This window comes from Amblyomma americanum, chromosome 7 (genome assembly GCF_052857255.1).
Source record: "Amblyomma americanum isolate KBUSLIRL-KWMA chromosome 7, ASM5285725v1, whole genome shotgun sequence".
In the NCBI taxonomy this organism is placed as follows: domain Eukaryota; kingdom Metazoa; phylum Arthropoda; class Arachnida; order Ixodida; family Ixodidae; genus Amblyomma; species Amblyomma americanum.
In genome coordinates, this window is record NC_135503.1 from 8,035,092 (window position 1) to 8,062,480 (window position 27,389).

The window sequence follows — 27,389 nt, forward strand, 5'->3', positions numbered from 1 at the left end:
GTGCGAGGCAAGATTCACTGCGTTCCAGAACTCTAGCACGGTGCTAACAGATGATTTTTCTGGGCGAAACAACGCCGTCATTGGTATATGCGGCTAACGGTGGAAAGTAAGACTGCCGTTGTACAGACTTCCAAACCGCACTCAGGCCGCAGCCACCCTGAAATCACCGTATCGGACGGTTTACAAGTCGCTAAACTAGTTATATTTATTGCTGTTTATTATGTCGATTAACCTTAAAATAGCAATGTTCGTTGCTTAGAGCGTGTTTTTTTTTGTTCATTTAATTGACATCTTCTATACCGATCTCAAATGAAGGCGCCCTACCTCAAGGGTCATTAAAGGTTTCCTTCGGTTTTTTTTTCATCCACTTCGTAATGATGGAGTACGAATTTCGCTTTGCATAAGAGCATGTAATAATTACTGACTTTCTACTCGCCAACACTGAGCGGTGATTACGACACCCTGCGCAATGCAGTGGTCGGGGTTATTTTCGATCTCCTGGGATTCTTTAATGTGAACCGATATCTCATACACTACAGCGTTTTTCTATTTCAACCGTAGGAATGCCGCCAGGATTCCGACCCACTACTTTGTTCCCCGGGGCAGAGCGCCCTATGCACTAAGCGACAGTGATGGTATATGCGCGCATTTAAATGCTGCAGCTAAATAGATACGTGTTTTAAACCTAATGCTTTCCGTAGGCAGAATCTTTCTTAAATCCCTGAGACTCCTTCAGGGCCTGGTTACTTCTACGTAGTACGTTTTAGGCGCAAGTTGCGCAGCATAGAAGTTTAAAAAAATGAAGGAGACACTTAAGCTCCGCCTTAATGTTATGACGCGATAGCTTATTAAGTGCCCATGTATACTTAAGTGGTCATTCTCTACTTTACAGTCACAGATCCGTGGAAGTCTTCATACCATTCCTGGCGCGCAGTGCTTTAGCGGTTGAGCGACACCAATGGTGACGCCAGATTTTTTGCGACACGAGCTCCGTAACGCTATGGCGTTAAAATAACGGAAGGAAGGCCATTGCAAGTGGCCAGAACAATGCCTGTGGGTTCTGAATAGATGTGATGCAACGGAGCACAGATTCCTGGCTGATGAAATGCGCAGTCAAGTAAAGATGAAGAGGGCGGTGGCTGATGCTAGGAGGACAAAAAGCAATATTGAGCCGATGCGAACCTGACTCACTGGAGGCCGCGTGGGCATCCAGGATATATCGCTGCCCACACATACGCTCCCTCGGGGCGTCGGCGCATGCGCGGTTATCGAGAGGCGTGCAGTGTATATAGTTGCCTCGAGTGGACAGCCGGATCGTACCAGGCACGGGCGCCTAATTTATGGCCCCAGAAGTCAAAGGTGCCGCGAGAGGCGCTGCGCTTCCTTCGGACCCTGTACGGCGGCCCGCTGCGTCGCAGAGGCGATAAACAAACGTCCCTCCCGGTCATGCAATGCGTGAGACGCAGAAGGGGTGTGGTTTATTTATTGTGGTCAATGCAGGTATGGTTGCTGCTTTGCTGTCTTACATATTTATTTTTTCACAACCAAGAAGGGAGATAGATGAGCAATGCGTCGACAGCTCAGCTAGTAAGTACACACCGTAGTCGTAGGCGTTGTGCCCGCAGGAATGGGTGACCTCTAAACTGTTAGTCAAAGAAGAAGACTTGGTCACGAGTACCATCACCCAAACTACATTCCTGCAAGTAGATGATCGATGGGTTGGTTTTATTTTTTCACGCGCTGTATTGGCCCTTTTCATAGGCGTTGCGGTACTGCAGGTTACGGTAGGTTGGGTCCTAAAAGTTCCACACTAATTTCAACCCCCTAGGCTTCTTTAACTTGCACTGATATCCGACAGCACACGGGAGCCTTTTGCATTTAGCCTTCATGGGAATGCTACCGCCACGGCGGGGATTCTATCCGACGACCTTGGACTTAGTAGCCAGAAGCCTTGGCCACTAATCCACCTCGTCATACTGATGGGCATTACACAGGGGCATACGATGGGGAGAAAATTCGCAGTGTGGTTACATTGCTTAGTTGTGATTATAAATGATACACGGATATTTTTTTTAACGTAAGTACACCACAAGTGAGGTCGGAAAATTTTGCGCTCTAGATGAAAAGCGATCACATTGCTTTCACCGATGCATGCAGAGAGATTAAGTAGAGAACATGATGTCTTGTTTGCGGGCCTATGAATGAGGGTGGTAATTTTATCACGGAAGAAGGATAAGTCCCGATCTGGACCCGATCTGGATAACTCTTAAAGGTTCACGTCGCACTTTCTCCACGCTAAAATGTGGTTATTGCGTTGCGTCCCCCTCCCCCCATCCCCGGATATTTTTCTGTTGAAGACGTTTCGTCTATTAATTTTGTTTGATTTGTTACTTATATTATGAAGAGAATTAAAGGCAAACCCGTGTTACGGCCATACACGTCCAACGTAGAGAGCTCTAGAACTTAACATGATTGAGTAGGTTTTGTTGGTTTTCACACTTGGAGTCTGTTAATGGACCTCTCCAACATATATTATCGCCGGTTGTAGGAATACGGAGCCGGCTTGCGGCCTATTTTAATGACGTACAGTTTAAAATAAACGAAGCAATGAATATTTATTACGCATCGCTTCTCGTGCCATAATAACGACGTTTGAAGTTTGAAAGTTTGATGGAAGGACTGGACCTAAAAAAATAAGCTGCTTGTTTCCACGTCTTCTGCTTTTTTTGAAAAAAAGAACGAAAGTACCGATATTGTGTTCCCGTCCCGTTAATGTGCCTTTATAGGCTTCGCTCCTGGACTCGGACAGACGATGTACACGTATCGGAAAAGAACGAGGACGGCCGGAAAAACAAATCCCTTCACGGTGCTGGTACGTGCCACCACTGCTTTCGAGGCCCCGAGCGCTGCGCTGCTATGGCCGCAGTGATCGATCGCACGAACTGCGCGCCAGTGCACGCGGCGCAGTGGCGTTGTGCGGGCGCTCTTCCCTCTCTCCGGGGTGAAAAATAAGAGAACGAAAGTGCCAGGTCATCTCCGCCGTGCCTGCGCTTAGCTTGCTGATCTCAGCGATATTTGGCTCACCGCTCCATTCTCTGTCTTTGTTCCCGAATGAAAGGGGAATGAATGAAAGAAAGAAAAGAAGATCGAGTTAAAGAACAGTGAGCCGGAAATCCGGTCAGCCGCGGTCGAACATCCACGAAGGTCAAGTTGAGTACACAAGCACATCAGTCACCGCGGAAGCAGCCGAGCAGACTTACATTATTCTTTTTTTTTTTTGATCCCGTGTTTCAGAGTGCCCCTATCACGGACTATTTCTACACCGATAGCAATGCAAGGAACTTTCTCAGCAAAGCACGGCGTCGTGGTCATACATAAAGGGAAGTTTATTTACACACCAAAACCAAATCTACACAATCAAAACCCGTCTGTACATGGCCACAACGAGCGTAACAAGCTAATCACCTAACATCGGGTGATCACAAAAAGGTACACAGTACATATTTAACATTAATAAGTCGCGATCATGCAGTGTCATAACCGAAAATTATTGTACTGTCTGTGAAAGAGCTCACTGATGGACCGAGTGATACTCGAAACTACAAGAACCTATGGCGAGTGTGATGATGTACACATTCGTTCATATAGTTAGTCTTTGTTTTTAGTACTAATTAGGCGTGTGCGAGTATTTGACATTTTTTTTGAGTGCGAAACAGAATAATCTTAAATGAAATTCGTCGAATGAAACGAATTGCGCGTGTTCAAAATTGTATAGAACCATAGAAAAAAAAACAGCGCGAAAAACACGAAGGCGGGACGAACACGAGCGCTCGTGTTGTCATATTCGTTCCATCTTCGCGTTGTTTTTACTATGGACAACAGAAATTAACTCGCCCAGCTTTCCATCCTTATATGAAACGAATAAGGTATACGCTTCACGTTTTCGAATACTTCCATAATAATTGGCATAAAGTTCGAAAAAGGCACGCTCCAGTTTTCTACGGCGAATATTTCAAAAACAGCGCCCACTCCGACGCCGCGTAGCACGCTGCCATTATCGGCCCACGCGAGATGGAGGGTTGAACGCCACGAGGCGGTCCATACGAGTCGCAGCGGCTCCAAGATTGGCCGACACGGCAGGGCTCAGGCGGATTCAGGAAACCCTGCTTCGGGACCCTATCTTGGAAGTCATGGCTACCTCTCTCATCTAGAGAAATGTGGCTTTGGATTATTCACTGTCGTCATCAATAGCAAACGGTACTTTTCCTCTGCGTATAACATGAAAGTCACATAGATAATATACTAACTTCGTTCTGCGTCCGCCTTAGTGACGATTAGTGTTCCGTCTTTTGTCAGCCATAGTGTAACTGCATCAGTTATAGCGCCGCACCCGCAACGCAGCCGCTAGCGCTTTGCTGTTTCAGGCGCTTTTTCATTTCTTGTGAATATTAACTCACACTTGTGCCGAATAGTAGTAAATTTATTCGATTCGTATTTGGATCGGTTTTTAGCAACGCTATTAGCATTTGATTCGGCAGCAAAATTACACTAAATGTCTTCGATTACCTTTAGAAAGCATACTGTTCGCCTACTTCTAATTTAAGGATCTATGCTAATCGTTTGCCTCCTGCCTGAGTCCGTTTCCGCTTTCACTGCAGCGGTGGCCAAGTGGCAGAGCATCCACCTCGTACGTGTGAGGTGCGGGGTTCGACCCCCAGTGCCGCCGGTTACCCACCGGCGATACAATGGGTATAAACTTTTCTTTGGTCTGGAGCTTGGCTTATTTAGGGTGAAATGCTTGGGAAATGGGTCTTTGACACCACCTTTAGAAGTCGAAAATACATAGTGTAATGGCGCTGTTTGGCCACAGATGCCCTTGCGCCATAAAAATCCATAAGCATCGTTATTTACACTTTCACCACCTCGCTAGTACTCCGACGTTTTCATACGACCCTGGCTGACCAAGGCCACGTCCTCACTAACGGTGCATTCGCGGGGCTGTCCCTGTCCAAGTTTACTTTGATAACTTTTTAATCCGTCCGGTCCGCTAGCAAATGCTGTTGTTTCTAGGTGGCACAAAACGTGACACTGCCGATGACGCTGATGTTGGTTTACTGGTAGGGAATGTTCCTGCACCCCTACCACTGCATAGTCTGTTACTGCGGCTGCCGACGACCATCGTCACTGAAATAATACAGCACCGTGCTCATGTTCCCCAGCCGTATCACACCGCCGTAGGCTACGATCTGCGCTCCGCCCTCTGCTCCGGACCACGGCAAATTACCCTGGGAGACAACTCTGTGACAAGTTGGGCCTAATGATGATCGCTGTCGCCATGGGAGGAGGGACGCGGAGGGCCAGCGAGATCAGTCGGGAGTATACCGTGCGCAGCGCACTCTGATGTGCCGTCGCACAGTGGCTGGTGTTGTGAGCGGCACTCGATTTAGATGCGAATCAAGAATCCTGCGATTAGGGTGGGTCGGTGCGCCTCCTTGGTTTTTGTAAAAGAAAACGCACGCCACGACAAATACGAAAGCAAGCTTTGACTCGTAGTTTGACAGCTTAATTCATAGAACGCAGCTTCTACATAAAAAGCCGGAAGAGCTAATTAAGAACAAAGAACAGCGGCATATGTTTTGCTGTCATGGCCATTTTAAGAGCGTATTGTTTGTTCGTTTGTTCCCTACTTTTTCTCTGCGCAGTTGTTCCGGATAACCATGAGAGTGTGTACACTCTGATGGGTATAAAGTTCGACATGCGCTGCAGTGTTTGTATACGTGGGTCATACCTGGCTTGGTCTCTTTCCATCTCGTGTATCCTGCCGTGATGGTGATGTTTGTACACTGAGGGCTCAAATTCGAAATACTTTTTCAGAACATGCATCTTCGCGACCTCGTGCCTCCTTGGAAAAAGGTAAAGGAAGTAAGGTAACCTATCGCTTTTTACAAGGCTTTTCTCGAACTCCGCGACATGCCGACATGCGAAAACACAGATTAAGACAGTTGACCTCTGCTTATCGGTTATTTTCGACAACAGTCCTTATTAGCGCGGTCCTCTTAAGCTATCTGTGTCTTCAGGAAGAGGAGATTTTTAGATCCATTTTCTTCCCTGGCCGAAGTTGGAGTGAAGTGGACTGAAGAGCTCGGGCGTGTGATTATTAAGACTGTGTTTCTTGCATGCATGTCTGTTACGTCACGACACAAGTCTCAAATAACAGTCGCTGTCGGTGTGTTATTTTCTCTCGCCGTTCTACTCACTTCTTGCTGTCAATTTTGTTCATTTGCTGTGCGTTTGTGGCTCGCGAAGTGAAAAAAGGCAAACCATTGAGAAAGGTCTTTCCATAAACAAAGCCTGTAAAGAGATATAAACGCGCAAATCTTAGCCATCATTTAACAAGTGTGTACTCGTAACGGGGACGCGGCCTTTCGCTCGCTCACCTGAGGGTCCGAAATGAAAATTCAAGACTCAGAAATAACCACTCCTTTCCGGTTTCCATGACTGTGTTCCTAAGGTACACACTTAGAGCGTGAAATCATAGAAGCTTATTACATCAAGCAGAGGGGTCATATCTGCATAAGCAAGCCATCTGTCTCGCTCTCAGAAGAAGAGATTAGGTTTCTCAGTGGGTCATTATCAGAGTTGTAATCATTTCTTGATCCTTTTGGCACGTGTTCCTATGCTCTGTCACTGCGTGTTTTTGTTTTGCTTCTATCTTTGCCTGCTGGTGTGGTTATTAAGCGGTTTTTTTCTATGAATAAACTTAGTTGGAAGTTGGCGCCTGTCCTGTCCTGAGTGTGCATGTCTTCGTCTTTTAGCGCCTGTACGCCTTTTTGCGTAAACCATGTCAATACACACTCACGCTCGCTCTCGAATATACACAGACACGCATAAACATATGTGCGCACTGTAATGAGGAAAGGGGATGAACCAAAACTAATCCCAACGTCGACAGCACACCTATAATCACTGAGCGCCGAAGTGGGCGTTTAAGGGCGCGGAAAGGCGAGCCATTTCCGATATCCAAGAAATGAAATATTCTTCCTTGGGCTTTCTACATTTTTTGAATGACGTGCCTGTCCTGACTTTGAATCGTTTAATTGCACTCTTTCGACTCAAAAGAAAACAAAAAAATTCGTTGTAGCGCTTAATCAGTGGAGTGGAAGCAAACACATATTACTGAGAACTGGAGGTGTTCTGAACAACCCTATGTCCTGGTGCCCGCGGTTCTCAGTGTCGGTGTCGTTGCATTGCTCGCTTTATATATTTGAGCAGAATTAATATGCCGAGCCAAGGGAACAGGACCAACCCCAAAGGTGTGAACGCCGGGAGAGAAGAAATAATACAAAAAGACAGCACAGTGTAACGAACAGCGCTGTTTCAGGGAATTTTATCTGCCTCTCTCTCTCTCAACCCAATCCAGCGCACGCGCATCGACCGGAAACTGGCGGGACTAGCTTGAACCCGGATGTCACCCTTTGGGAGTTTTGGGATGAACTGTAGTTCAATCTGCGCATAGAATGTACTTCTTATTGTGTATTTCTTCCCGCTGCATGCTATAACACAGACATGATTATGGTTAGTTTTTATTACACCACAAGAAATTTCAGTGCACACGTGATAGAATGCATGCGATTTATATGCGCGTAGATGACAGACCGATTCTAACGTGGTCGTGGAAACCAGAAATCAGTCGCGTAACAGTATTCGAATTTTGTATTAACCCTCATTCCACTGAAATATTCCAGCGAACTTGGTTCCAACTTCGTGCTGATTAGGTGAAGACATTCTATTAGCCAAACAGCATTTTTCTATCGATCAGTTTTAGCTGTAGGAAAAAATCTGCCTCGACCGGCCTCCTTCAGGCCTGGCTTTACTGCGATGCTGCCAGTCGTAGGAAGAAGCCGCATTCGAGGTCACGGCAACCAGCTGTTGCCAGGCGTTGTTGCTCAGTGCGGTTTCTGCGGTACACGTGGCGCCAGCTAGGATGCTCAGTCAGAACCCGACTTATTACGTGCGCTGCTTCCGAGCATTTTACCAACCAACATCTCAGAGGCCAAACATACCACTGTTGCCAAGCGTGGTTCCAAGCGTGGTTGCCATTGCAAGCCTGTTTCGGTTTCAATGAAGGCTTCTATTTCCTTTTTCTTTTCCTGTTTGAGAAGTGCTGCAGCTAGAAGGAATAAGAAGGGAACAGGGAGAAAGCACGTGGTGCACCGATGTCTAGATCGCGTTTATTTTTACTTAGGCAAAGTTTAAGGCTTACAATCAAACATTTGATTAAGTCTCTGCTTTATCAGGATTGCATTTGGCCAGGCACTTTCCTGTTCAAAGATCGTAAATTTTGTCAACTACATCTATTTCTGTTACATATGTGGCTGTTTACACTTCATGCCTGGCATCTCATGTTGTATTAATTAGTTTCTCTTGTACAAATGTAATTATTTGTCTCCCTTACACAATGCCGTTATGGGCCCTATGAAACATTGCAGAATAAATAAATAAATAAATAAATAAATAAATAAATAAATAAATAAATAATAATTCTCAAAGTATAGCCATGAGCAAGGATGTACCTCGAATAAATAAATAAATGAATTAGGTATTGTATTTATTCACTGGAAATGAATGTTTTGAAATATTTATTCAATAAATGTTTTCAGTTGCCTTTAACGAAGAAACTGCGCAAAAAGACTTGGGCGACACCGTGAACGGAATGGACGGCAAAGGAACGAGATAGAAAGTGACCCGTTCACTGTCTTCCTTGCGCGGCTTCTTTCTTAAAGCTGAACGACCGCGCCGTCAAGGAGCTGGCTGCCTTGAGCTTCGGGCTCTGTCTGGGCGTACCGCATCACCATCTCCAACATTTTCTTGTAGAGGTGGTCTTTCGCCCTGACGCTCCACCCAAAGTCCGCATGCGTGAAGCTGGGAACGGGCACCCTGTAGTTGAGCACCACGTTGGGCAGGCTCCTCGCAAGGTCGGCGACGTCACGTCGTGTGGCCAGCACGTCGCCGTCGCCCCAGTACAGAGCCACCGGGGCGGTTATTCTGTTTAGGTCGTACTGCGGTGGCCAAGGCTGTAGTTGCGGGCAAATTAAAAGAAAGCACCCACTTTGTTCGGCGATGTGGCCCGGAAGAACAGAAAAAAGTGGAAATTCAAGAGCATGTTGGAAGAGCTCGAGAGGGAGTGTTCTCAATCCCAGTCATAGTGATTTGGGTACCGATTACATCGCTTATTTTGTCGCCAAAAGTTATGCGCCGTACGTTCTTCCTAGATTGGATAGATAAGTCCATATGCTACTGGCTTGCTAAAACTCATTGCAGGGCTTACATACTTTCTGAAAAAAAAAACTTTCATAATTAGGAAAATGTACTATGGTTATGGTTATGGTTGTTGCGTAAACCTCGAAATACAACGAGAGCTAGCGTAAATGTCAGTTATTTACTGTCCCTTGACCCCTGCCTTAATTCTTGCCTCACGGTACGGTCCAGGTGACCCCCCCCCCCCCCCCCCCCCCTACAGAGAGATTGACCGCGTCTTTCGGTATAACTACTAACGAGATATATCCTCTACGAAGACTCGCACTCGCACTTGTGAATCGAACTGTGATGTGATGTGAATCGAGTGCGAAACAACACTGGCGCGAATACGCGATACTGCGATCTTTGAGTTGCCGGCCTTATGACTCTTGGAGTAAACGTCATCAGTCTTCGTCTCTAAAATTTGTGGCCGCAGATGTGCGGATATTTTCAGGCGACGCGTTTGGCGCGCTCTCCGTGTTCAGTCAGCCGAATGTTCGCGGGCTCCCCCACCCGGATATGTGCCGTGTCCGAAAGGAATTTCAAACCGCCCAGCTGTAGGCGTCTTTTTACTGCGCCTCCCACACGATGAAGACGAGTGTTGTTGTTGCTGCCTCGAAAACGATGCTGCACAAGTGAAAGTGCTGGGGTGCATAGCCGGGGTTGTCACGAGATGGCGCCCCTCACGAAGACTGCGATAGCAGCACAAGGCGCCGCTCCTCTCACCCCGGACTTTCCCTCATAAACGGTCAAAGGATGAGCTGCGCGTGACGACACAAGAAGGCCTGTAAACAGGTGTCGCAGCAAACATGACAGTTATGCTTTTATGGCCACGCTTCCCAATTATGAGCTACTGTTGGATTGAAGGGCAGGTCTCAATTGGTACCAGGCGTCATTGATTACGCTTTCGGGCGCAAATCGCAATTTTGTAGACGCATACCTACCTTTCCGTAGATAGCAAGGTTCTTGATGCGTCCCCAGTCATATTTCTGAAAGTGGCTGGGCTTCGTTATCTGCGACCAAAGAATTTTGCGTGTAGATAGAATAAAAGCTGCTGACTTCAGTATAACAGTGAGTTGAGTGAGGTGGTATATATATATATATATATATATATATATATATATATATATATATATATATATATATATATATATATATATATATATATATATATATATATGAACAAAAACAGCACAGGAACCGATCCCGTCTTCTTTCTTGTCCCTGTTCCTGCGCTGTTTTTGTTCAAGCTGCTAACTTAAGCTCGTAGCAAACTGTAGGTCCCGAGCAATGTTGTCTCGCATCAACATTTCATTCCGTTGCATTTATTACTCGCCTCTTTCGTCCATTTTAGCGCTTTACTTGTTATGTCATTTTTTTTTGTATGAGAAGGCACAACCAATTTTAATGGCCGCCATCTTGGATTCGAGAAACCGTAACAAATAGCACTGTGATCTAGGGTGGTAGCAGACTCCACTAAATCTCGAAATCTGAGGAGTTAGAGCTAACGCTCTTAAAAATACTTAATAGGGTGTACATATCTCTGACAGAATAACGGAACATTATAAAACCCACGAAGATTTTGACGCCTATCATAAACATGAAAAGCACTGGGCGCTATGGATAACATTACAAGTTAGCAATAAGCGGGCAGCTTTAAGTCGAAAAAGTCCATTTGTGGTCCGTTTTTAACTGCATTTTACCGCCGCCCTAACCACTCTGCTCGGTGAAGGCACAATGCGAACTGCTACCCTGAATTGCAACAAGAAACATGAATGCGAATTGCAGCATGAGCTACCTCGTTGATTTCTTTTGGAAATCCCTCATTTATGGCATAGAAGGCAGCGCGGCACAACTTCCTTGGAATATGCCCGCAGGTTATTTTCTTAACAGGTTCCACTGCGATGTTCTTGTTTCCCAAGAAATTTCGTTTGAGCAAAAACTGGCCAATTTTCTGAAAGAAAAGGAAATGAACAAGCCGTTTACCAAAGTGGAAGTTTGGGCAAGTTAGGACGAGCTAATGTAAAAATTTATAGAGTAACAAGAGCCTAACTTCACGACAGAGGCAGGCGAATGATGACTGCTGGTTTCTTAGTACTCACTGTGGGGTCTGAAGAATAATTCGCATTTCCCGTCCACACGTATTGTGTGCGTCAAACCCATTTCAGTGCGGCTGCTCACATTTGAGCTCTTTAAACTTGGTTATTCTTGCTGGTAACACTGCACTTCACAAACGGTGTTTCAGTTCATATACTGGGCCGTAACTGCATGTCACGCAGTGTGAATCAAGAAACCTCCCACATCGCTTTATTTTTGCCCCCTCCATCGCTCTGCCCCACGCACATATTTTGTCTTATTTGGCCCACGTATAAAAATTTGCACCATATTGATAATAAGCAAAACTACTCTCAACACAATACACAATGATACATAATGCACAATAGTATGAAGCAACGATCAATAACACAGCACCATATTAAACAAAGCATATGAAAGCTTTTCATACAACTGCGACATTTGTGTACGTCTCAAGAGTCAAGCCAACTGAATGTATACTCATCTATACGCTGCTAGAAAGAACGTTAGGTTCTACGCGGTAGCTTGGCTCTACGCATTTTCGTTAAGCTGAGGTGATATTTAAAAATTGTATTCAAAAGTTGGCTGCACAACAGTGGTAAAATTTGCAATAAATTTTAAAGATAGACGCAGCTTGCATTAGAGCTCAAAACGATTAAAATTTTGTCTAGTACTTTTGTTTTTCTTTTATTGTGCAATAATCTGCCTTTTTCTTGAAATATACTATCTGCAGAGTGCTGGAATTATTTACTAGAGTGGCACCCTATGTTTTACAGAACTGGTACCAATGTTTTTCGTTTCGAGCAAAAAGTAGATTTTTTTTGCTTTTTTCTTTGTCGATGAAATAATATTGTCAGCAACGAAAGCTTTTTTTTTTTTAGTGAGAGAAATATAATGAACTAAGCTCTCGATTCTGGTAGCAGTTATGCAAATGGAATTGATTGATATCTCTGAAAATTTTGCTTGCTTATGCCCTATGTTGACCGAGAAAGAGGTACACAAACCTTCAAAAATGTTGTTTTGAGAAAAATGACAATAAATTCTATGAAAACACCTACTTTCCCGGTCGATGTGAGGATGAAAAAGGACCAAAAAATCATTTTGGACTTCGCGAATAGCCAAATTTAATGCAGTTTCTGAAAGATAAAGAAATTCTCTATTAGATTGAACTCATATTTTCTAGCGCTTAGTGAACACAAGGGACAAGAGCACAAATACACAGGACGTACGCTAGTCTTCAACTGTCGTTTAATCGAAAAAAACATTCAATATAAGACATCTCAAATGCTGAGATTCACACACGCGCAGTAGCAACGCCACGTTTCAAGAACAACAATTCTTTTTTTGATAGATAAACAGATGGGGTGCTGACACATTTTGAACCTTCTTTATCAATGCACATAGCTTCGAAAATTTCCGCACGTGTTTGCTGGATGTATCAGCCGAGAACAAAAAAAGAAATTCTCAGTTATCAATCGGCGCACTCTAAACTTGTAAAAAGGGGTATTGCCATGAATGCCTTCCGCGCTGCTCTCAATAAGTCGTGCGAGCATTGCATCACAGAAAGTGTGAGACTGCAAAAGCTTCGCCTAGAGAACGCCGGGTTTCCAGAGGAAACTCTGACATCTGTTGCGGAAAAGCTGCTGAAGGAAGTGAGAACTGGGAAGCAACATAACCGTGACGATCCCCAGCGGCGGACTCAGCTTGTGGCTATGCCGTATGTTCACAACATGTCGCACCGTCTAAAAAAGGTGGCGAAAAAGTGTGGCGTCGATCTTGTTTTGACTGCCCCGAAGAAACTAGTGCGCTTGTGCCCACTCGTGAACAGCGAGGCAAGGAAGCCAATGTGCACTAAGAACCACCAAAGTAAGTTCGTACCATGCAAAATGGGTGTTGTCTATAAAATCCCGCTCACTTGTGGCAAGGCTTATATAGGGCAATCAGGAAGATGCGTTAATGAAAGGCTGAGAGAGCACCGCTTGGCAACAGAATCCAGCACGCTTGGCAACAGAATCTATATCGGGGGGGGGGGGGGGGGGGGGGAACCTCGCGGTGCACTGCAAACGCTGTCTCATCGAACGGTACCCTGGCGACCCTGACCCTGTACCCTGCACACCAATCTTGCATGAAACAAGCATTCTAGGAACACTAAAAACGCAATCGGAACGGGAAATTTTCGAAGCTATGTGCATTGATAAAGAAGATTCAAAATGTGTCAGCACCCCATCTGTTTATCTATCAAAAAAAAAAAGAATTGTTGTTCTTGAAACGTGGCGTTGCTACTGCGCGTGTGTGAATCTCAGCATTTGAGATGTCTTATATTGAATGTTTTTTCGATTAAACGACAATTGAAGACTAGCGTACGTCCTGTGTATTTGTGTTCTTGTCCCTTGTGTTCACTAAGCGCTAGAAAATGAGTTCAAACAATATCCAACGAGCCCAAGTTTCTGCCTCTCTATCAGATGATCGAGAGATCTCGAAATCGAATCATATGATAGAACAAAGTCTCACCCCACCTTATAGGTTTTATCATTTGTACATAAGAAATACGGTGCCCTCATTTTATTATTAATGTAAGCTCCAAAGGATAGGTTCGCTTATCAAAAGTTGTCTGAACACCTGCATTATTTGGAAGAATATTAAGAGGATCGGCTGGCCTGGTAGTAGAACTGTATAAAAATCTAAGCATTGTGTTTTATATGTACAGATTGTATTAAACCAGGCCACAGTAAAGGGAATGCTCCCTGACCCCAAATTCGAAAAGCTGCGAGCCATGAGCATATTTGCCACAGAGGTAAGACTCACTTCCAGCGGGTTGGCGAACGGACTCAGGTGCCTGATAATCGATTTCATGTGACCCAGAAAGGCCAATGGTGCAAGGGCGTTGAATAGTAATACCTTGGGACACGGGAGGAAAAAAAAAAGAGAGGTAACGTGTTTTGGGCATGTTTATGGCATTATAGTAAACACACACTCAAAAATTATGAATTGATTAATTGACTGATCGTAAATTGCAGTTAGATACAGCTCAAATGTGGTGATCTTGAAGTTATGCGGTTCCTTTTTTAGATATAAGGCGGGAGCAGGGACCATCTTGCATTTTGTCTTCATTAAAAAGATTTTGTGGTGTTGTTTTCGTAACTATGTCTCTTGTCCTTGTCCTATTAGCGCAGTTTTGCCTTTTATTAAGCCCTCACGACATTGTATTGAATCATTCTCCCACGATTCACCATGAAGAATAAAAAAAAATGACTAAAAGATTCAGTACCTCCAAGGCAAAGTAACCGCCCAGTGATATTGAATGACTGAGTTTTTTATTGAGACAAGCAAGGTCCAAGGTCACTGGACAAGTGACAAATAAATTTTGCTGACGAGGCCCGCCGCCCGTAGTGCATTGATCAGCAGGCTCACAAAACGGCAGATTTGTGAATAGAACATACCCCAGGTCAGGATAGATAACTCAAGCTGGAAAAGCCCCTTTCTAGCTGCTCTTCAAGCTGGATGTAGCTGGAAATGTTTTCGAGCTGGAAGAGCAAAACTTTCCAACTTGATATAAGTAGAAATTTTCCAGCTATAAGCAATGACCGTTCCAGCTAGACACAACATCGGTGAAATAATCCAGCTGGAAATGGCTCATTCCAGCTGAAAATCGATGCCATTCCTACGCAGATTGAATGGTTTCCAGGCGGAAGGGCGTGACTTCAACTTTCCTAATTCAGCTGCAAGAACCCTGTCTCCGGGGTTACAAAATTCTACACAATATGAGTTCCTCGTTCGAGACATTCACGCCAGATATGCACTGCATTTATACATTCAGGCTTTCTTGTTTTAAGTGATCGCCGTGAAATTTTTAGAAACGGCAGTTTTCATATAGCAAGCTAAAAACTAGTTTCGGAATCGCTTTCTTTTCTCATACCGCGGTGATCTTTGAAAAATAACAGTTGTGAGTGCTCTACGAAAAGCTACTTTTCTGGCACCGAAGCAGATATATCGCTAGGTGGTGTACGAGCTCCCTATCTGGCTGTTGTTGCGTCGCTCAGAGAGAACCCAAAAATGTTTGTGGGTTAAACCTCCGGCTTCTTCGTGTAAAATTTCTGCCATAAGTGGCCCCTGGCGGCCAGTTTTGTTAAATACTATGATTAGGTGGCGCAGTAGCCTCATTCGGTACGAATGAATCGGAAATCGGTATCTTCAGCAGCAACACCAAATTTCAAACAAGGAGGAAGGAAAGAACTGAGGAGAGGCGGTTGTCACATTTTTTGATGCCGGCTCCCCTCTGCGTCCACCCCCCCCCCCCCCTACTTGGCCGCCGTTTCAGCGTGCTTGCGCATGCGCAACAGGGATTGCAACCGACGATGAAGCTGCGCCCAGCGTTACTATTGGTTGCGCCGTGCCAAATACTCCCAGTAGTGCTTGCGAAGGCGCGTGGCTTCCGGCACATTTTTTGGCGTGCAGTTTCGGTAGTGAGGACCTCTCTGAGTTTTCCTTTTCCATGTTTCCAAATGAAAAAAAAAACAGACATGCAGCCTGGCGGACGTCTTTCTTCCATAACCTAATCAAGAAAGAGTTTTGAAAAGCGACAACGGCTGAAACCGCGTATTCAGACACGCAAAATACTTAAGCAGCACTTGCTGTTTGGCGAATTGGTTTGTTTCCATGTTGCAGCACACAGCGCAAGAATGAACGGAACCCAAGAACAAGGAGAACGACATGACGGAGCGCTGATCCTCGACAGCGCTCAGTCCTGTTGCCCTGATTGTTATTTTGCTCCGTTCATTCTTGCGCTGTGTCCTGCAAACGCAGAATACGCAGAATTAGAGTGCCACCACCTCGTAGCTTTCAGGCAAAACAGATGCAAGACTCCAATATTTCGTCGCGAGATGACGTCACGTCTCAACGCTGCTACTGACACCCTTCATGAAAGGCTTGCGATTGAATGCCTTTTTCACCGATTATCAACCCTTTTCAATACGCGGACCAATTGTGCCACCGCTATAATCTCGAAGAGACGCGAGCGCCGCCTCTCAGGCTAGTTTTCTCTTCGCCGCCGCGATCCCTATTGGCTGTTCTTGGTCATGTGGTCAGTATGCATTTCTCCAGGTAGCCCGCGCCTCGCATCGTCCGGGCTGGTCGCGACTGCTTGTATTTCGACCGCGTGTTGCAAAATTCTCGCGCGCTAGGACAGGATTCACGGGGTTGTGGTTTTGGGTGCACATCTCGGCCGACACTGAAATTCTTTCTTTCCGTGATCCCACACTGCGAAATCGGGGAAACACGACGTGCCGCTTGCCCCCTCGCAGTTTGGGTCGATAAGACTGGTTTGGTTTTAGTTTGCTTTTATGAGGTCGAACGTCCCAATGCGACTCAGGCTATCAGAGACGCCGTAGTGGAGGGCTCCGGACAATTTCGACCACCTGAGGTTCTTTAACGCACACTGACATCGTAAAGTATACTCCATCGAAACGCGACCGCCGTGAACGGGATCGAATTCCTGACCAGAATCTTTGCGGGTTAGCAGCCGAACACCGTGAGCCACCACGGCACAATTCATAAAACTCCTCACGTGGCTAATACGCAGCTGTGTGAAGTAGATTTGCAGGCCCGCTTCGTCAACCGTGTGCAGGCCGCATCTCTGTTGCCCGGTGCAGCAGCAGTTGGAAGCGCCAGTAGAACACAGGCCCGCACATGCTGCTTTTATTCTTATTACTATAGACTACTCGCGTCAGGAACAGTACTGCATGATGCTTCGGCTGAAGTGCCTTCCGCGGCTTATGGAGCGAATGCCTCCTCTCGCGATTAGGTACCATTTTAAAACAATCGCGAGTTGAGTTAGTTGGTATGTAATGGCCTCGTAACCATAGCCCCGCTGTGGTTCTGAAATGGGTCGCCATTGGTACGTAATCCCCCAATTCGCGCCTTTCGTTGTTTTGGCCCATTTCTCCTGAAATTTGTTTACCTTGCTATTGTATTCCGGCTTTGACGCGAGCAAGCCGAACATTATCAAGGTTCCTTGGGACCATCCAACGTACATCAGTGCTTGCTGTTGGGTTATGCTCAGGATGGCGTCTATCTGTGCCGGGAGATCCAGCTCGATCATTTCGTCAAAGCTGCGTAAACAAAAATGTAACATGTCAAAACGGGTCGTCTTGTGCGTATAAATAGCCTGCTTTTCGCACGTCGCGTTGGGTGCCATTTACGCATCACTACTGAACGAAATTGATATATAGCTGACTAACAGTGAGTCGCACCAAATGGCGTGAAACAAGAAGAAAAATCCTGGCTCCCGGCTTGTATTTTTTTTTTTCAGAATAAAACGGATTTCATTTTTTGCCAGGCGTAGTTTTTAATTTCGGCTTCTGCTTCTCCGCACTACAATTATAGTCATGCAGTCTGTTTAAAACCTTTTAGCATAGTCCGTGTTTTTCTCCCTAGGCCTCACTGTATTTGCATTGAACTTATGTGATTAATGTATTTAAGCTGCCATCGTACATAGAACTGCGCTTTGGTGCATACGGCACGGGTGTTGCTACGATGGTTTACTTAAAATTGATCTAGCAAATCTCGCGGACTGGCACCCACCGGATATCTTTAATCCTTCATCAAGCAGCCATCAATGCTTTCATTTTACATATTTTTTCTGGAGGGATATACCTTCCATGCACGTTGGTGCGTATTGTGATTGTTGGCCTCACACATTTAGCATTACAAGGCAAAGAAAACTGGTCTGTAAACTTGCTAAGTAACTGGAATGTGCGGTCTCTTTGTAACAATGTGAGCTCCACAGGGCGGCTATTTCATAACCGCTGTTCATGAGCACTTTTAGACGAGCCATTTGTCTGCCGCAAGCATTAAATCCCATTTTATTGTGGATAGTGCGCATGGGATTAAAACGAGATTACCTGCGACAATAACACCTTTCCTTCCTGGTTTACCTGAAGTCCCAGTACGATTTCTCCTCTTTACTCAGGCGAAGGTGAGTTGAATACCTTGTTCCTCGCACGTTGCCAAGCCAGACGTCAAATCCATGATCTGCTAGGATGAAACCTGAAGGCGGGATTTACACAAGAGAGATGGAGAGACCGTCATTAATGCGGGAAATGTTAGATTTATAAAAGGAAATGGTAAATGGTGTTTAACGTCCAGGGCCGGCGGAAAGGATGGCTCCGGATAATTTTCGATCACCTGCGGCTTTTATAGTTTACGCTGAGAACAACTCCATTCAATGTTCCTTTTAGCAAAGATCGATCGCGTGGTTCTTTCTGGTTGTGTTGATGACTGCCCGGCAGTAAAAGGGTCTTTATTGCTGAGTAATTTGCATATAATTTTTTTCTCGCCATCAGGTCAAGTGCATTCCGCTCAAAAACTGCGACGTATACCCGAAAAATGACTCCGTAATTGCTTTTTTGAAGTGAATTTCGGTGTATTCAAGCCTTTGGGATCTGCGGAAGAACAGCGGACACACCTCTGTTTAATTCATAAAATTTGCTTGTGGTGGCGCTACCTATATTTCATTTCTGGAGGCTTTTCTTGCCTCTAAAAGCTGTGCTTTTAGTGAAAATTTCGGCTTTACCTTTAGAATGCGGTAAATTATCAATACAAATCGTCTCTAATTTTTCCTTAGTGTCCCATTGACGTGCGCTCACATCGCACTACACACGGTCGTTTCGCTCTAAACCCAAACCAGCGAGCGAGATATATACATACATCTCGTAGGAACAGTGCGATGCATAAGTGTTACAGTACAAGATACGTCCCGCAAAGGCCAGTTTGTCACAGGAACGTTATTAACGAAAAGCAATATTATATGTAATAACAATTAGGATAACATAACGCCGTTATGAGGGCCCACTTCGCTAAGAATTGCGAGTTCAGAATGCTGAGCAGTTGTATTTCTGTGAATAGAATACGCGCGCCGATCCGTGAATAATAAGTACTTTCTCATAAGTATAGACCCAAGAACACGACATTAACGAAGGTGGCGCTGGACTGTGTTGTGTACGTAGGGCACATGAATCTGTATCGGCGCTGCTAAAAGCAGCAGACGGAACAGAACGGCTCATGTAAGTCTTCCATAAAGCTTTGAAGTGGCATATTGCCAGCTTTGCCACCGCCAGCAGTAGTTGCACTACTATTAAGATGCTCTGTTTTGTTTGAATGTACAAATTATCGGCTGATACCACAGACGTTATATGTAATGTTATTAGCCTTTTACAACTTTGATTTGCGGAAAATGAAAACTGCTTGCGGCTCCTCGAGTCCTTTACAATACTCTTAAGTGGATCAAAGTTCTCTTCGGTTTAAAGTCCCAAATCTCTGAGAAAATTATAATAGAGAATATATGCCTGTCTGCGTCACCACTGATCTAAGTTTAAGCCACTAAAAGACCCCGCATTCTCACGAGACTCCACAGCCGCACAATGTGAGCTGGTCTAGATGAGGATAAAAAGCATAAACACTTATTTCCGTGTGCTCCTGACAGTGGTGCTGTAGAGGTAGCATTGCGAGGGTAGTTTGAAGCCCTCGCTTTTTTTTTTCACTGAAAACGCCTGCGTACTTAGAAATAAGCCTGGTGCTGTAATTCGACCGATCACTGCGACCGACGTCAGGCAAGCTTTGGCAAACGTAATTTGGCAAAGATTCAAAAATTCTGCCTGTAACCAGCAATCCAGTGTTAGCCATAAGGTTCTTATAACTACTGAGTTCTTTAAAACTTGGTACAACGTACTTTAAATTGTCTATAACTGTTCTTATCCCCTGTTAAAAAATATAAATATTCTCATCACGCAATGAGAGGGAAAAGCTCTCACTTTGAACTTGGAACTAAAGCGGCGAAATCGTGTAGCATCAGTCCTTTTTACGTAGATCAGCAAACCAAACTGCTGGGGCGCTTTCTCAGTACTGTACCGGGCAGAGTCCTTTTGTCCTCCTTAAAAGTTTGACCCCGCTAATGTTGGTCTGGATTCAATTATTCGAGTTAAAGTTCCCTCACAAATTTGCTGAGAATATTGATAGCATTACTACCAAGCGGAATTGAGGAGTTAGTGCACGGGCAGCTTTTTAGCGCTAGCTTGTTGTTAAGGGTCCATACGTGAAAGAACATTTCCCATTTTTATGTTACCTAGGCCCCTTACGAAGAAAAAAAAAATTCCTGCAGTCAGGTGAGGTGATAAATTTAAAACTATATCATGACATGTGATAATGATGCGTTCCTATAAGAGGGAAAAGCTTGCAGCCTTACTTACCGGGGCTTTGGTCAGGCATATTTGCCACATAATCTACGCTGCTGCCTTGGAGACCGGTCATCAGGAAGAAGACTGGCTTTCCTCGTTCGCACGGTAGTCCTGCCTCTGCCCGCCCACAAGGTATTCTTTGGATCACGATGACGTAGGAGTCTTTGGTCGTGACCGCGTACTCTTCCACGGGATATCCCTTGCTCGCAATTAACTGGGACTGAAACGATAGCTTCTTGCTAAAAGGAAAGTCACGCTTTTAAGAAACTCCTTAACTATGAAGAAAATTGTCGCACACCTTAGTTCACTTGACTTGCACAAAAATATCACGACCTGAGCGTCCGTGCATTACCCTTCCGTGGAAATGTCGTCGCCACGGCCGCGTATTCATCTTGCCACCTCGTACTCAGCAGTGAAGCGTCATAGCTGCTGGGAAATTGCAGATCTAATTTATCACTGCTAATCGAGTTCAGGTTCGAAATCGTTTTAATAAATGTCGCCTTTTCGTCGATGCATGTTTTTCACGTTCGCACGAGTTTACTACAGCGCCGCCCACTGCATCACAACTTTTATGCACCTCTGAATCAGGTCTATTGCTGGTTAAGATAATATTGACAGCATCATGATTTAATCTTTGCGAGGAGAAGGCAATGATGCCTTAAGCCCCCATAAACCCAAGTTTGGTCGAAATAAGGGTGAATAAAATATCAATTTACACCTCAAAACTAGATGCGTTTTATCAGTCATGACGAGTTCCAGGGGCTTGTATATAAATATCATACCATTTTGGATTTCTAAACACACTTAAACCGGGCACTTCTGCATTTCATCCCCATGAAAATTTTGCCCAGGCAGCGTTGTACTAAGGGAAACAACTCCTGTATGAGAGTACTTGGTGTTAATGAATCATGTTTAGACAGCCAAGCAAACGTCAGCTCCGGCCACTTATGTCATAAAACAGAACACACTTGCAAGACATAGCTGGCTACGATAAGAACAATAAAGATATTCGCGCTACAGGAAAGCCAGTGTTCCTGCTTACCGTGTTTCTCTTGGTGTCTTCGTCAAAGATTAGGAAGGCACAGCTTGACAGTGAAATCAAAGTTAGACATAGCGGCAGTGAACTCAAAGATGTCGAGATCATCATGATAGCAGAACGCTTCATAAGCTACGGTTTTCTGCTACTCAAAGGACGTTGAAACAGATTTTGTGGGCTATACTCGTTCCCGAAGCGTTAGACCCGCTAGCAGAACGACCGCGACGGATACTGTAGCTATAAATAGATACTAAAGCAGTATCGAACGTGGAGTTAAGAGGGGAGCGTGACTGCACTTCGGCGAATTGATCTTATTTGTTTAGAGCCGTAAGTGAGCGGACGCCATATATAACAGCAGCTGAAGCAGTAACGTACACTAAACATAGAGCTTGCACCAGGTGCTTACGATTATTCTCCGTTCGTTAGACCAGGACTTGTCACGTGAAGGGGTGCACTCTATTATTGAGCCGCGTGCGACTATTATGGGTGTTGGCCGCAGCGCGTCTCAGTTGTCTTGCTACGCTCGTTATGGCGATTGTGCGCAAGCGAGCGTGATATTGTGGCGTTTGTTCCGGTTTACTCCCGCCCGTGTGAAATGCCTGAGTTGCTTGATGTGGGAGAATTGCGGATGATAACGAATTTATTGAGACTGGCAGGTAAATGTACATGTCGTGTTTATTGTGCTGAAAGCCTCTCTCCACACGTTTGGCTCCTGAGACCCGTTATTTGGGTGTACCCACAATAGTGGTATTGTTTCTTTTCCTTCTGCTGTAATTATACACGATATCGCATTGATTTTGAGCGCTTCGTTATGTATGCAACCTCTGCTATGGCGTCTGTTTACACGCCATCCAGTCCTCAAGCGGCAGCCAATCACTCGAAAAAGAGAAGAGTGGCTCTCTATCTCGCGCTATTCATTATCAGGGCGAAACAGGTGTGCAGGCGGGATTTATAAATAGATACTTTCGATAGCTTTAATCTGCTTGTAACTTCAATTAACGAGTTATTTCTAGATGAAAACCAAGTGGAGAGTGTATGCCCGTCAGCCAAATTTTCACAGAAGAATCCGCGTACACGCATGCTTGCTTACGAAAATCAAACCTCTCCTGTGCTCATCATATGATTTAGCGCCAGTTATTTCCCTACACTCCCCGTAGGGTGGTACACACCCTCTTGTTTTTCCTAAAGCACCCCCTTAATTCGCAATGAAATTTGTTTTGTTTTTTTTGCAAACGACGCCTAATTTTGTTTAATACTTCCGGAAGAACGGCATGTACGCGAAGGGACACATCGTCCGTGACTGGCATGCTTTGGTGGGAGCAACAACGACTTTCGCACGAACTTCCACATGTTTTAGAGAATTTTATACGTCCGTGTTGCGCGATTGGTGTCGAACGGCTTATTTTTTTGTAAGGTTTAATGCTAGTAGTCTGAACGTCCGCGTAGTTTCTAGATACATCTTATGCAGTCCTTGTTCTGCAGATTTTCTGTAGATTGAAGTAATTGTTCACAATCTTTGTGACCAGTGGTGAAATGCTGCTAGTCCTATGCGACAGATAAACGACACAAATGAACTATTAAAAATGACTACTGCTTTTCCTCTACTCTCAACAACCCCCCCCACCCGTCCCCTTAGAATTGTAGACGCCCTCCCTAATTTCAGTTCCAAGGGAAACCCCTGATTAGTACTAACTTCGGTGAAGCAGGAACGATAGTAGCCAGCCTGTGACCGCACTATTTATTGAGTAGTGAGTTAACTTGCACTTGGTGGCCAAAAACATGTGCGCTGTAAGTGCGCGTAAGCTACGAAGAACTAAGCCGCTTAGGCTTAGCTTATATAGCATTGTCTCGGAATCGTTTTCCGGAGCGCTTTCGTGCCCCCTTCTACACTGACTTGTCTCGTTCGAATCCCGCCCGGGGAGACAGAGCGGGGAAGCCAGGACTGTCACCAGTGCATCGCTACGTGGGAATGAAAACCTGCTTCTTGAGGCAGAAGTTGTCACCATCTCTGCAAGCAAAGTGCTCGGAATTTGTCAACACATCACACAGAGTATATAGCGGTGTCAGCTGCAGTTAGTTCATCGCGCCGGCATGCGTGCTAGGAGGGCTGCATCCAGCAGAGAACTTCCTGTAGTCAAATATGTATCAGCAGCGCGAACACAATCAGGAACACGATGCAGATAGGACAGAGCGCTGGCAGAAGGCATTTCGATCGAAGAGAAAGCCTCGAGGTCGTCTCGAGGGCTACATTTACTGGTATTGGCCGTCGAAAGAAGCGAAGCAGGGCACAACGTAATCTGCCGTGATCCTGGCATTGCTCTGAAACTCTATCCCACCATCCGCCCAATGAGTGCGCTTCATCTCCACCGCCGCTGGTCTCGTCTTTACGCCGAGCACGGCGATCGATTTATTCACTCGGTGCGGTCCAGTGTACGGCGCCGCGACAGTGACCGGCCGTTTTCCACTTCAAAGCACCGGCTCGTTGCCAGACAGTATAAAAGCGTATACTTGCAGCAACGAAATGGAAAATTCGGGGAACACCCAAGCTCCGCCTTAAAGGTATGACGCGATAGAGCTAATGGCTCCCTTCATCGGCCCGGGTTCCTCTTTGCATATCACATCGCAGACACGGACACTGTTCCCTTCGACGCAAGTTCCGCACTCGAAGACATTATACTGCTAGGCAGCGGCGTACATCAGTTCGCGGGGAATCATAGAGGATATGAAACGCCAACATGCGTTTTTCTACTTCCCGAATTACAACCTCTCTTATTATACTCATACTGATTACACTCATACCACTTTCTGTGAAAGACCACACGACATACACATAAGCTTCAGCTTGTATCCGATCCGTACAAGCGTGCCAAAAATTACCACTTGACTTGCATTGCACTGTATTCCCACACCTTTGAAGGCAATGAAGAAAAAAAGTGCCTGCGTCACCTATAGGTAGCGTTTCTGACTCGCAATCGCAGGGACGTAGGTTCTAATTCCGAATAAAATTCTGGAAATTTTTCTTTATTTTTCTTTACGTGGAAATCATTTATTTTATAACGTTTATCATTTGAGACACGCGGCGACCACGAGAGCAACATCCAGAGCACTGGCGCATCTCCTAACTGCTGTGTCACTGCGCTGGTAGGGGTATAAGGACTCGCCGCCACCTATGAACGTTAAGTTGACAATGACTAATTCTGCATATATGGGCGTTAACCCATTGAGGACACCCCGTACATACCCTTCGGCGGAGCTAAGTGCCCGCTCTAATTGAAGCCCCTGCTTTCGCGCGTCCACTTGGCTTAACGAAGTTGAACCCCTACCATCTTTTCTTTATTTTCACAGTCGGATGTCAAAAGGCCAATTGTCCCCTTTTGAATGAATTTGTTTACCATCACTTTGCCTAGGCCCGTTGTACGCGCAGTGGCGCGGACTGAAGCATTTTATTCTATACCTTTTTAAGGGGTGCCTCATTATACCGAGCGTTACCACACTCCGCTTAAGGTTCCAGCCATCTTGTGAATAATTCGTAAGCAACCATGAGGAAACACCGAGGAAATAACTGTTGCTCTACAAGTAAGGAGCTACAGATTTTTATTTTTTAATCTGTGTACAAATATTTCGCTTCCACGCACAGCTCGGAGGTTTGAGCCGATATGTGTCCGGAAAAAATGCTTTTCTTGGGCTGTCGGGGTTCATGTTATCGGCACTGGAACATTTTTTAAAGGGTGATTTAATCCTGCTTCCAGATATATTACGGGTACTTGTTTGCAAGTAACAAAAAAAAAGAATGTCAGTCCTTGCTACCGCTAAATTTTCTCTCATTTGGCTCCAGTTGATGCGCTAAGCAAACCGTATCTGTGGCTACGTTTCAAAAACCGACGAAGGCTGTGGCTAGAAAAGAAGTTGTTTCGACTGCTCAGATCAGGTGTAGTTTTATTCGCTTCAGTATTCCTCGACATATGCTGCCGGTTCTTACGGCGAGTAGCGGATAATCATCTCCAGCATTTTCTTGTAGACGTGGTCTTTGCCTCTTATCGTCCAGCCGAAGTCCACGTGCGTGAAGCCGGGAACGGGCACCTTGTAGTTGAGCACCACGTTGGGCAGGCTCCTCGCCACGTGTGCCACGTCACGGGGAGTTGCCAGCACATCTCCGTCACTCCAGTACAGAGCCACCGGCGCTGTTACTTTGCCTAGGTCGTACTGCGGTGGCCAAGGCTGTAGAGAAGGACAAATAAAAACCATAGGGCGGTGTCAGCTGGATAAGAATAAACGCAGTCTGAATAGGTATCTCCGTTTTTCCGTTTTGATGCCAGGTTGTTGAGTAACATGCAAAAAAAATCTTTTTCCTTTCCGTATAAACGGAACGTCGAAATGGCTTCCTCGCACTTGCAGCAAAACATCACCCATGCAGTGTGAGAATAACGGCCTGAGAGGCGAGTTGGTGCATGATGAATTGAACAGCTGCGCAAATCAGGAAACAGACAAGAAAGAGACACCACATGCGCACTAGTGCATGTGCTCATCGCTCACATTGCTGCTTCGACCTGTCGTGCAAGATTCATCTCATTTTGTCTCCGCAAAGGACTCGTCCCCTCCGAAGTAAATGCCTTTAAAAAAGAAGTGCGCATGTGGTGTCTCTTACTTGTCTGCGTCCTGATTTGCGCAGCCGTTCATTTCATCATGCAGTGTGAGCGCGCGTGTCAAAGTGTCTGCAAGCATGATCCGTCAAGTCGCGTTGCATGCAGGCCTTATGCACGTTTCTGGGCCATGATTACGAAATAAGGTATTAACGGTAACTATCTCCGATTTATTTCCGTAATTTAGTTTTAATCCGTCTTCTAACCCTTTTTGAGCTGCTTGCAGAAGCTAAATAATGGGAGAACTCTTGATGATGGTCTTGTCCCTAGTTCTCAATCCGAAGGGATTGCGATAAACAGATTGACATTTTAAGCCCAAGGATGGTATTTTGTCCATAGACGAGGGTTTTCAGTATATGTGTCGTGTTTCTCAAATGGAAGGTCAATCGATACAATCCAATAAATTATTTTTAGGTGCATTGAAGACAAGCAAGATGTTAGGGAGCCAAGAGAAAAGCTTTGCTGATTACCTAAAAGGGCTCCGGGGAACGTGCTCCCATCAGTCGAAAGATCTAACCATTCCTACACACGTACCGAAAGGCGCGTCGCGGAGCTTCACTGAGTTTGCACTCAATTATAACCATAGGCAGCTGCATTTTTGTGACCAAAGGAGGGAATGTTGAAATACTGATTTTTTCCAACGCCCGCTTCAAATTAGCCCTAATCTTTAGCCGCTATATTTTCAGCCGTGAATTATAGTGCATGTAACATACCTTTCCGTAGATCGCAATGTTTCTTGCGCGTCCCCAGTCGTATTTTTGAAACCGGTTCGACTTTACTATCTGCGAATAAAAAAAGAAAATGTGCGCATATAGAGAACAGAAGTTCTTAGCATGAACGCAGAATTAAGTGCTGTCTTGGCTGCATAGTACTTTTTGCACTAACCAGTGCCTGTTTGTTTGCTAGTCTCTTAATTAATGTTTGTAAGGGTAGATGATGCATCTGTTTCCGGTTCTCACTTCTGCATCGGTCTACAAGTGCCCGTGCTCGGCTTATTAAGCATGCATGAACTGCTTTCAACCCCCATTCTCGGCGAATTAAGGCGAAAATCCCACCGAAACCGCAGCGAACCTCCTGCCAAACAAACAAAACAAAAACTTCCCACCTCTT

At 45.3% G+C, this 27,389-nt stretch overlaps 1 pseudogene across 1 annotated transcript in view; it reads right to left on the minus strand.

The window, feature by feature from the left end:
- Window positions 1-8,656: 8,656 nt before the first annotated feature.
- The window catches only part of LOC144096923 (gastric triacylglycerol lipase-like), a 32,914-nt pseudogene continuing 14,181 nt past the window's right edge, over window positions 8,657-27,389 (minus strand). Inside the window, exons 8-15 of the transcript XR_013306870.1 lie at window positions 26,993-27,061; window positions 25,617-25,857; window positions 18,360-18,417; window positions 17,330-17,480; window positions 14,179-14,271; window positions 11,096-11,251; window positions 10,242-10,310; window positions 8,657-9,074 (exon numbers count right to left, since the gene is read on the minus strand). The product of XR_013306870.1 is annotated as a gastric triacylglycerol lipase-like (transcript). The remainder of the gene's footprint in view (window positions 9,075-10,241; window positions 10,311-11,095; window positions 11,252-14,178; window positions 14,272-17,329; window positions 17,481-18,359; window positions 18,418-25,616; window positions 25,858-26,992; window positions 27,062-27,389) is intronic.